We start from the raw sequence: 12,611 nt of genomic DNA, 5'->3' as shown, positions 1-12,611 counted from the left end.
ATAAGAGGAGATCTCTGTGTGCAAAACTTGTGCTGAAAGATTCACAGGCAATAACTGTACATCAAAAATATCCCTTTTAAATAATCAATGTAGAGTTGAAAAACGTAACAAATGATTTCTTCATCATATCCCATTTTAATATGGTACATGTCTGCAAGCCAATTAATTAAATAGTTACCAGATTTTAATGGTGGCAAGAATACACAGAACTGTACAAAAAAGATCTTCATGACCAAGATAATCACAATGGTGTGATCACTCATCTAGAGCCAGACATCCTGGAATGTGAAGTAAAGTGGGCCTCAGGAAACATCGCTACAAATAAAGCTACTGGAGGTGATGGAATTCCAGTTGAGCTATTTCAAATCCTAAAAGATGATGCTGTGAAAGTGCTTCATTCAATATGCCAGCAAATTTGGAAAACTCAGCAGTGGCCACAGGACTTGAAAATGTCAATTTTCATTTCAATCCCAAAGAAAGGCAATACCAAAGAACACTCAAACTACTGCACAATTGCACTCATCTCACATGCTAGTAAAGTAAAGCTCAAAATTCTCCAAGACAGGCTTGGAGAACTTGGAAAAGTTCCAGGAAAACATCTTCTGCTTTATTGACTATGCCAAAGCCTTTGACTGTGTGGATCACAGTAAACTGTGGACAATTCTTCAAGAGATGGGAATACCAGACCACCTGACCTGCCTCTTGAGAAATCTGTATGCAGGTCAGGAAGCCCAGTTAGAACTGGACATGGAACAGACTGGTTCCAAGTAGGAAAAGGTGTACATCAAGGCTATATATTGTCACCCTGCTTATTTAACTTAAATGTAGAGTACATCATGAGAAATGCTGGGCTGGAAGAAGTACAAGCTGGAATCAAGATTGCCAGGAGAAATATCAATAACCTCAGATAAGCAGATGACACTACCCTTATGGCAGAAAGTGAAGAAAAACTAAAGAGCCTCTTGATGAAAGTAAAAGAGGAGAGTGAAAAAGTTGGCTTAAAGCTCAACATTCACAAAACTAAGATCATGGCAGCCGGTCCCATTTGTTTATGGCAAATAGATGGGGAAACACTGGAAACAGTAACTGACTTTAATTTTTTGGTCTCCAAAGTCACTGCAGATAGTGACTGCAGCCATGAAATTTAAAGACACTTGCTCCTTGGAAGAAAAACTATGACCAACCTAGACAGCATATTAAAAAGCAGAGACATTACGTTGCCAACAAAGGTCATCTAGTCAATGCTATGGTTTTTCCTGTGGTCATGTATGGATGTGAGAGTTGGACCATAAAGAAAGCTGAGTGCCAAAGAATTGATGCTTTTGAACTGTGGTGTTGGAGAAGACTCTTGAGCGTCCCTTGGACTGCACAGAGATCCAACCAGTCCATCCTAAAGGAGATCAGCTCTGGGTGTTCTTTGGAAGGAATGATGCTAAAGCTGAAACTCCAATACTTCATCCACCTGATATGAAGAGCTGACTCATTTAAAAAGACCCTGATGCTGGGAAAGACAGAAGGCAGGAGGAGAAGGGGATGACAGAGGATGAGATGGTTGGATGGCATCACCAACTCGACGGAGATGAGTTTGAGTAAACTCCGAGAGTTGGTGATGGACAGAGAGGCCTGGCGGGCTGTGGTCCATGGTGTCGCAAAAAGTCAGACAACTGAGCAATTGAACTGAACTGAACTGAAAGAGTCTTTGGGTTTTTCTAATATCAGTTGTCAGGTATTTGATTATTCAATACCTCTATTGATAGCTCTGCTCAGGTTCATTAATATGGATGCATCTAGCTATTTCCTCAGAGAAGCAATGGCTACCCACTCCAGTACTCTTGCCTGGCAAATCCCATGGACGGAGGAGCCTGGTAGGCTGCAGTCCATGGGGTCACACAGAGTCAGACAGGACTGAAGTGACTTAGCAGCAGCAGCAGCAGCAGCAGCAATTTCCTACATTTATTGTGGATTTACTGAACTAAATGACACTAAATAACTCTTTGCTAGGCAAGATTCAAGTCACATTTTATATGTTGTTATTGTTTCGTTATTATGCTTTGTTCGACTGTTTGTGATCCTATGGACTGTAGCCACTGGGCTCCTCTATCCATGGGTTTTTCCAGGCAAGCATACTTAAGTGAGTTACCATTTTCTTCTTTAGGGTATCTTTCTTTCTTTTTTTTTTTCTTTCTGACATAAGGATTGAACCCATGTATCCTGCATTTGCAGGTGGATTATTTACCACCAGGAAAGCCCCAAATTCAATATAGTCTAACAATAGAAAAGAACACTGGACTTCTCTTTAAATTATTATAATAAGATCCCAGTTTCAGGAATGCATTTGTGTGACCATGTGTAAATAATATACACTTTTCAATCTCATTTTTTTAGCTTTTAAACCGAAAGCTTCTAAATAAGAGAATATTTAGGTAAATTATAGCCTACCTGTACATGAATAGACTAAGTACATTTTGTACTTATGCTAATGAAACTTGTAGAAATTCTTAAGTATATAATATTATACTTAAAAACTAGATATATGCATACATTAATTGGCAAATAATATTACAAATTGTTAAGTATTTTGTCTTTGAGTGATTGGCTTATAGATATTTTAAATTATTTTTTGTGTCTTCAGTGGGGAATATTTAGTAAATATTCTGTTTATGGTTGAGAGGTAATATTTCATTAATTAAATTTAAAAATGAAATTAAAGATTTTCAATTAAGATTTGAAAGTGTGAGAGCTTGATAAGAAAAATTTATTGTTCTATGATTCTGATTTGTCATAAAAATTAATATTAACACAATTTTTATAGAAGAGTATCTTTACCCATCTTATCAAAACCATTGTAATTTCCTGAAATTCTAAGGTGCTTATGCAAGATTTGGCCCTAAAGTTAAAACTCTTAGTCTTCATGATCCAGAACTGTTAGTAATAAGTATCAAGAAGGTCAGAGGAAGTCAAGGAGATCTTTTAATGAAAGTAATTAAAAACCCAGGTAATGAGCAGATATCTATTACAATAAAATAAGGATAAAAGGGGATATTGCCATTATATTTTCTTCATTCTATTTCTTTGAAGCCAAAAAATAGTTAGAAAATGTGTTACTGATCATCTAAGATCTGTGGAATATAGCTTCTTACCCCTTGGTGAAGAGGATATGGATAATATATAATAATTGTGCACAAATGATTTAGAATTTTTCTTTATTGAGTTTTACAATGAAATCTTTTCTCTATAGAATAGAATTCTAAGTATATAGCAGACTTGTAATTTCATTTTAAATGTTTTACTTATAAAACATTTTAAAAAGAAAGCACCTATAATGGTGATGACCAATAGGAATATTGTGCACATCATGTATGTGATTTCAGTTTCTGAGCCACATATTAAAAAAGATGAAGGAATCATGTGAAATTGTTTTAATGAAATATTTTATTGAATACAATATTCTAAAAATATCATTGTAACATGTAATCAGTGTAGAACTTTTTAAGTATCTTACATGTATTGGAATTTTTGGAACTAAATTATTGAAGTCAGTGTACATTACATTGTCATTGTCTTTAGCGTCACTTTATGTACTCTATAGCAACATGTGGTTTAGGTTTATCATATTAGACAACACAGAATGATAAAATAACTCAGAGTCCTGTGTCCATCATAGCGATTTAAAGTATTTTGAATCTTTAAAGAAAATATGTGGACGAAAAGGTCAGATCAGATCAGATCAGTTGCTCAGTCATGTCCGACTCTTTGCGACCCCATGAATCGCAGCACTCCAGGCCTCCCTGTCCATCACCAACTCCCGGAGTTCACTCAGACTCACATCCATCGAGTCAGTGATGCCATCCAGCCATCTCATCCTCTGTCATCCCCTTCCCCTCTTGCCCCCAATCCCTCCCAGCATCAAAATCTTTTCCAATGAGTCAACTCTTAGCATGAGGTGGCCAAAGTACTGAGTTTCAGCTTCAGCATCATTCCTTCCAAAGAAATCCCATGGCTGATCTCCTTCAGAATGGACTGGTTGGATCTCCTTGCAGTCCAAGGGACTCTCAAGAGTCTTCTCCAACACCACAGTTCAAAAGCATTAATTCTTTGGCACTCAGTTTTCTTCACAGTCCAACTCTCACATCCATACATGACCACAGGAAAAACCATAGCCTTGACTAGATGGATCTTTGTTGGCAAAGTAATGTCTCTGCTTTTGAATATGCTGTCTAGGTTGGTCATAACTTTGCTTCCAAGGAGTAAGCGTCTTAATTTCATGGCTGCAGTCACCATCTGCAGTGATTTTGGAGCCCAGAAAAATAAAGTCTGACACTGTTTCCACTGTTTCCCCATCTATTTCCCATGAAGTGATGGCACCAGATGCCATGATCTTCGTTTTCTGAATGTTGAGCTTTAAGCCAACTTTTTCACTCTCTACTTTCACTTTCATCAAGAGGCTTTTGAGTTCTTCTTCATTTTCTGCCATAAGGATGGTGTCATCTGCATATCTCAGATTATTGATATTTCTCCCAGCAATCTTGATTCCAGCTTGTGTTTCTTCCAGTCCAGCATTTCTCATGATGTACTCTGCATAGAATTTAAATAAGCAGGTGACAATATACAACCTTGACGTACTCATTTTCCTATTTGGAACCAGTCTGTTGTTCCATGTCCAGTTCTAACTGTTGTTTCCTGACCTGCATACAGATTTCTCAATAGGCAGGTCAGGTGGTCGGTTTTCCCATCTCTTTCAGAATTTTCCACAGTTTATTGTGATCCACATAGTCAAAGGCTTTGGCATGGTCAATAAAGCAGAAATAGATGTTTCTCTGGAACTCTCTTGCTTTTTCCATGATCCAGCGGATGTTGGCAATTTGATCTCCGATTCCTCTGTCTTTTCTAAACCAGCTTGAACATCAGGAAGTTCACGGTTCACATATTGCTGAAGCCTGGCTTGGAGAATTTTGAGCATTACTTTACTAGCGCATGAGATGAGTGCAATTGTGTTATAGTTTGAGCATTCTTTGGCATTGCCTTTCTTTGGGATTGGAATGAACACTGACCTTTTCCAGTCCTGTGGCCACTGCTGAGTTTTCCAAATGTGCTGGCATATTGAGTGCAGCACTTTCACAGCATCATCTTTCAGGATTTGCAATAGCTCCTCTGGAATTCCATCACCTCCACAAGCTTTGATCTTGGTGATGCTTTCTAAGGCCCACTTGACTTCACATTCCAGGATGTCTGGCTCTAGGTCAGTGATCACACCATCGTGATTATCTGGGTCATGAAGATTTCTTTTGTACAGTTCTTCTGTGTATTCTTGCCATCTCTTCTTTATATCTTCTGCTTCTGTTAGGTCCATACCTTTTCTGTCCTTTATCGAGCCCATCTTTGCATGAAATGTTCCCTTGGTATCTCTAATTTTCTTGAAGAGATCTCTAGTCTTTCCATTCTGTTGTTTTCCTCTATTTTTTTGCATTGATTGTTGAAGAAGGCTTTCTTATCTCTTCTTGCTATTCTTTGGAACTCTGCATTCAGATGCTTATATCTTTCCTTTTCTCCTTTGCTTTTCACTTCTCTTCTTTTCACAGCTATTTGAAAGGCCTCCCCAGACAGCCATTTTGCCTTTTTGCATTTCTTTTCCATGGGGATGGTCTTGATCCCTGTCTCCTACAATGTCACGAACCTCATTTCATAGTTCATCAGGCACTCTATCTATCAAATCTAGGCCCTTAAATCTATTTCTAACTTCCACTGTATAATCATAAGGTATTTGATTTAGGTCATACCTGAATGGTCTAGTGGTTTTCCCTACTTTCTTCAATTTAAGTCTGAATTTGGCAATAAGGAGTTCATGGTCTGAGCCACAGTCAGCTCCTGGTCTTGTTTTTGCTGACTGTATAGAGCTTCTCCATCTTTGGCTGCAAAGAATATAATCAATCTGATTTCGGTGTTAACCATCTGGGGATGTCCATGTATAGAGTCTTCTCTTGTGTTGTTGGAAGAGGGTGTTTGCTATGACCAGTGCATTTTCTCAGCAAAACTCTATTAGTCTTTGCCCTGCTTCTTTCCATATTCCAAGGCCAAATTTGCCTGTGACTCCAGGTGTTTCTTGACTTCCTACTTTTGCATTCCAGTCCCCTATAATGAAAAGGACATGCTTTTTGGGTGTTAGTTCTAAAAGGTCTTGTAGGTCTTCATAGAACTGTTCAACCTCAGCTTCTTCAGCATTACTGGTCGGGACATAGACTTGGATTACTATGATATTGAATGGTTTACCTTGGAAATGAACAGAGATCATTCTGTCGTTTTTGAGATTGCATCCAAGTACTGCATTTTGGACTCTTTTGTTGACCATGATGACTACTCCATTTCTTCTGAGGGATTCCTGCCCGCAGTAGTAGATATAATGGTCATCTGAGTTAAATTCACCCATTCCAGTCCATTTCAGTTCACTGATTCCTAGAATGTCGACATTCACTCTTGCCGACTCTTGTTTGACCACTTCCAATTTGCCTTGATTCATGGACCTGACATTCCAGGTTCCTATGCAATATTGCTCTTTACAGCATTGGACCTTGCTTCTATCACTAGTCATATCCACAGCTGGGTATTCTTTTTGCTTTGGCTCCATCCCTTCATTTTTCTGGAGTTATTTCTTCGCTGATTTCCAGTAGCATATTGGGCACCTACTGACCTGGGGAGTTTCTCTTTCAGTATCCTATCATTTTGCCTTTTCATACTGTTCATGGGGTTCTCAAGGCAAGAATACTGAAGTAGTTTGCCGTTCCCTTCTCCAGTAGACCACATTCTGTCTGATCTCTCCACCATGACCTGCCCATCTTGGGTTGCCCCACGGGCATGGCTTAGTTTCATTGAGTTAGACAAGGCTGTGGTCCTAGTGTGATTAGATTGACTAGTTTTCTGTTAGTATGGTTTCAGTGTGTCTGCCCTCTGATGCCCTCTTGCAACACCTATTGTCTTACTTGGGTTTCTCTTACCTTGGGCATGGGGTACTGCCCAAGGTAATAGCGTTTCAACAGCTGAGAAAAAGAGCTTCCTGGGACTTTCCCTGGCAGTGAACTCAAACTCTTCCAGAACATTTCAGCATGCTGTATCTGCCCTTTCCTTTGCCACAATTTGTCCACATCCTCTTCCTGAACATGTCATTACTAAGAAGGAAGATTATCCCATTAGTCCAATGAAATCCTTTTTGAAGCTGAGTAGTGGTTAAAACTGGGATTCTGCCATTAACTTGGAGAGTGATGACAGTAATTTGAAGGTGTTAACCATGATGCCCACCACAATGTTTGTAATGAGAGTCTGGACTTTCCACTTGCCAATCACTCCCACCCCAACAGTGGTCACACCAATTTTCTAGTTATTGAAAATGAAAGTCGCTTAGTCATGTATGACTCTTTGTGACACCATGATCTGTAACCTGCCAGGAATTCTCCAAGCAAAAATTCTGGAGTTGGTAGCCATTCCCTTTCCAGGGGATCTTCCCAACCCAGGGTTATAATCCAGGTCTCCTGCATTGTAGGCGGATTCTTTACCATTTGAGCCCCAGGGAAGCCCAATAATACTTGAATGGGTAGGCCCTTCCTTCTCCAGGGGATCTTCCAAATCCAGGATATCAAACAGGGATCTCCTGCACTGTAGGTGGATTCTTTGCCAAACAGCTCAAACAGCAAAAATAAGCATTGATTTCAACTAACACTCAGAAAACACCAATTCTCTGTAAATATGATCTATAATTTTGAAGTAATCAGTGTTCCAGATAGTAGCAATTTAATATTTTGGTTATCACATATGGTTAGGTTTAAAAAAAAGCATTTAAACAATGGACACTAAACTACACAGTGTTTCACAGTTTATCTTTTGAATCCTTTTGTCTATATCTATAAACTAGCATCCGCATCCCTTTTTTCATATTGTTTTCCCTCGATATCCATTCCTGTTATGTTTTATCAGAATTTTGTCAGTATATTGAGATCTGGGTAAAGTGACAGCTCTCTAATGAAGGCTTTTTCTGTTGTAAACAATGACATCTTCCAAACAGAGTGCTTTGAGTGTGAATTTGGGCACTTGAATATCTATTTTTTCAAGTCACTGCATGTGAATTATTTATTATTTTGTCCCATGTGTTTACTGTAAGGTGGTAAAATTCTACTAAATATTTTCCTTTAAATAAGGTCCAGCATGAAGATCATTGACATTATGATTAATGCAAATATTAGTCTTATCTTTCTCTCTGTGATAAATGAGTGAGCAAGTTAAAGTCATGATTCCTACCCACACATGTACTAAGAATTATAGTTGCATTTGAATTTGGCAATGTTTCCTGTGGATTATTTTCAAGAATGATTAAAAATTATGAGGTTGCAAAAAATGTGTAAATCAGGTAATAAAATAACTCAATATTAGTTTCAAGAAGGCCTGTGCAGAATTTTTTTGTTTTTTATTTTTTAATTAAAAGATTAAGTATAATTGCTTTACAATGTTGTGTTAATGACTGCTTACAGCAAAGTGATTCAGTTACACATTTATATATATGTCCGTCTTTATATTATTTTCCATTATGGTTTATCATAGGATATTGAATGTAGTTCTCTGTATTATATCATAGGACCTTGTTGTTTATCCATTCTATATATAAAAGCTTACATCTGCTCACCGCAACCCCCCCCACTCCATCCCCCCGTCAGTCCCCTCCGTCTTGGCAACCACCAGTCTGTTCTCTATGTCCGTGATTCTGTTTCTGTTTCATAGGTGAGTTTGTTTGTGTTATATTTTAAATTCCACATATAAGAGATATCACATGGTATTTGTCTTTCTCTTTCTGACTTCCTTTACTTAGTATGATAATATCTAGCTGCAACCATGTTGCTCTAAATGGCATTGTTTCATTTTTATGGCTGAGTAGTATTCCACTGTGTGTGTGTGTGTGTGTGTGTGTGTATAGCATCATCTTTATCCATTCATCTGTTGATGAATGCTTACAGTATTTCCATGTCTTGGCTATTTTAAATAGTGCTGCTATGAACATAGGGGTACAGGTATCTTTTTGAATTATAGTTTTGTCCAGATACATGCCCTGAAGTGAGATTGCTGGATCATATGATAATTCTATTTTCAGTTTTCTGAGGAACCCCCATACTGCTTTTTATAGTGGGTTTACCAACTTACATTCCTACCAACAATGTAGAAGGGTTACTTTTCTCCTCACTCTCTGCAGCATTTGTTATTTGTAGATTTTTTAAATGATGGCTAATCTGACTGGTGTGAGCTGGCACCTCATTATAGTTTTGATTTGCATTTTTCTAATAATTAATGATGTTGAACATCTTTTCACTTGCCTGTTTGCCATTGTTTGTGTTCTTTGGAGAACTATTTAGATCTTTGCCCATTTTTAGATTTTTATTATAGGAACTGTTTATATATTTTGGAAATTAAGCCATTGTTGGTCACATTGTTTGCAAATATTTTCTCCCATTCTGTAGGTTATCTTTTATGTGCAGGATTTTTAAACTTGTTGAATGTGTGAGTGTGCTTTGGGAACCACTGGTAGAGTAGTGATAACTGATTGTTTGAAAACCCAGCTTTGAAATTGACACTTATCACATTGTTCAAAAGGGCAAGCAATATAACTCAAGAAGAGAGTGATGTGTTACTACCATTTTGAACGTAATGTGCTTTCAAAATGAATGTAAGAAATGGTGTTATAAATACTCTGTTGCCTTGGCTTTTCATCCTCTGAAATCCAATTTACATAAAGCATTTCATTAATTAAAAGTAAGTTTGCGTGTTTGCTTTTAAGTAACAGTATTGACTATAATCTTGTTCTCTGGTTACAGAAGTTACAAAATAATATATAAAACCACCTAAGTTATTTTTATTCCATCAAGTGATTATTATATAAAATATGAATTCACAGAAAAATGAATTTTGGTAATTTAATTAAAAAATAGTTATAGCATACTTTAAAGACTATGATGTACATTTTTGCAGTAATGGCTAGCCTTTGCATAAACTTACAGACAGAAAGACCAATGAGAATTAAGTGAACAGCCTTGAACCTTCCTTTTGGTGTACTCCTCCTTAGACATGCATGCTATGCGAGGGCTTTTTATGAGCAAATATTGGTGGCTTCTATCCAAACCACTCTGTCTCTGTTCCTATTCTTTGCTTTCCTACCCCTCCTGTTATCAATATCCACTATTTTGGTGCCAGAGTCTGTGATTAGCATGTTCATTTGACACCTGCTTGATGTTTTCTAGTGACCACCAGAAGCTCACCAGAATAATGAAAAGTTGTTTGTCTTTCCCCTGCCTGGATACAGCATAGTGAGTCCATGGCTGGTGAAGGATACAGTAAGGTAAGGTAAGTCACTTCAGTCGTGTCTGACTCTGTGCAACCCCATAGATGGAAGCCCACCAGAATCCCCCGTCCCTGGGATTCTCCAGGCAAGAACACTGGAGTGGGTTGCCATTTCCTTCTCCAATGCAGGAAAGTGAAAAGTGAAAGTGAAGTCGCCCAGTCGTGTCCGACTCTTCATGACCCCATGGACTGCAGCCCACCAGGCTCCTCTGCCCATGGGATTTTCCAGGCAAGAGTACTGGAGTAGGGTGCCATTGCCTGCTCCAAGGATACAGTATCTTTATGCAAATGAGAAAGCAGACCTCTTTCTCCAGGTGAGCCTAGCCTTGCTCTAGACTCTGCTTGCCCCAGTGCCAAGGGCCCTAGGGTAATCAGTAGTTTGCATCACTGTATGGGGACAATACTACAACTTTCTGACCCCTATCACTATTCTCCTCACTTTACAATGTTGATTTTTCCTCTTCTGCAAAGATGCTTCTGTTTGAAAAGTCATGATTACTGCCCTGCTATGGGCCAGATATGTACATTTTGATTTTTTTCCTCAAACCATTTTTTCAAACTTGTTTCTGACAGTCTCCTGTCCTTAACTGCATTTTATCATCTGAAAAACTTTAATCCTTAAATTTTTTTGCAAAATTTACATTTATTGTGAGAACACAAAGGTTGGGAAGAAGGTGAGGAAAGTTGATATTGGAGAAGGAAGGAAGAAGTTAGATTGTAGAAGCCAGTATACTGAGTTTTCCCACAGTGGGCCTCAGATTATATATTTATATTTTATTAATTTATTTTTTATTGAAGTATAATTGATTTATAATGTTATGTTAGTATTGACTGTATAGCATACTCACTGAGTTAAATGCATACATATATTCTTTATAATATTCTTTTCCACTGTGGTTTATTCAAGGATATTGAATATAGTTCCCTGTGCTATACTGTAGGACCGTGTTGTTTACCCAGTCTGCATGTAAGAATTTGCATCTAGTAATCCCAAACTCCCAGTCCAGCCCTATCTCATCTCTCTCCCTCTTTGCATCACCCCTTGGAATCGGTTCTCTGTGTCTCTATTTAATAGGTAAGTTAATATGTGCCATATTTTATATTCCACATGTAAGTGATAACATATTTGTCTTTCTGACTTACTCCATTTATTGTGATAATTTCTAGTTGCATTCATGTTGCTATATTGGCATTGTTTTGCTCTTTTTCATGGTTGAGTAATGTTCCATCACATATATGTATGGTATCTTCTTTATCCATTCTTCTGTTGATGGACATTTAGGGTTAAATTTCTGTATTTGCCCCATCCATTGGTTAGCTCAGAATATTTCTTATTTATGTCTTAATGCAGAGAAAACTAAAGCATAAAAACATTTATACTAAAATGATTAGTGTTACACTAGCTGACAATTTTTCTCCTATTTTGAGATTCTTTTTCGGTTTTTCTATAATGATCATGCATGCATTAGATAAGGCATTTATTAAAACAACTTCAGTTTCTAAAAATAAATCAGTAATAATTGTTCTTTCTTTAATGCCTACTACTTTTTTTTTTACAGTCCAAATGACGTTTTTGTTTTTGTTTTTTTAATTCATTTTGTTTTTCCTTTCTTAATTTTAAGAAGACACCGTTTAAAGGTGAAGGAGTATACTTGTTAAAGTTACAGCTATGTTCCCAAGGCATATCCACCTGGGCATAGAGTTGAAGTGTGTTATAATGGAGGTGTGAAAAAGGTTTAGAAACAAGAGAGGGAAGGAGTGAGGTAACTTGACAAGATTCCCCCATTTCTCACACTCTGGGAAGGAATCCCTTTCCTTCACAGAGTTTCTTCCTCTACCTTAGTATTTTCCAATCTCTGCCAATTAGCTTTTACCCAGGATTTCGACATTTCATTTTAAGAGCTTTCTCTATCTCTCTCTGTGTGAGTCTCTCTCATAATTTAATTTTAAGAGTTTTCTCTGTCTCCCTCTGTGTGTGCTGCTGCTGCTAAGTCACGTCAGTTGTGTCCAACTCTATGTGACCCCATAGGTGGCAGCCCACCAGGCTCCCGTCCCTGGGATTTTCCAGGCAAGAACACTGGAGTGGGCATACTGCCTAAGTTTCCTTAAAATGTAAAAAACTCCTCAGTGGCTGTCTTTATGGCCTAATGTGTTTGGGTAATTTTTGTGAGCGGAGAAGGCAATGGCACCCCACTCCAGTACTCTTGCCTGGAAAATCCCATGGATGGAGGAGCCTGGTAGGC

Source organism: Bos mutus, chromosome 18 (assembly GCF_027580195.1).
Source record: "Bos mutus isolate GX-2022 chromosome 18, NWIPB_WYAK_1.1, whole genome shotgun sequence".
NCBI lineage: Eukaryota > Metazoa > Chordata > Mammalia > Artiodactyla > Bovidae > Bos > Bos mutus.
The sequence above is the reverse complement of the archived record's forward strand: the minus strand, read 5'-3'. Positions refer to the sequence as shown.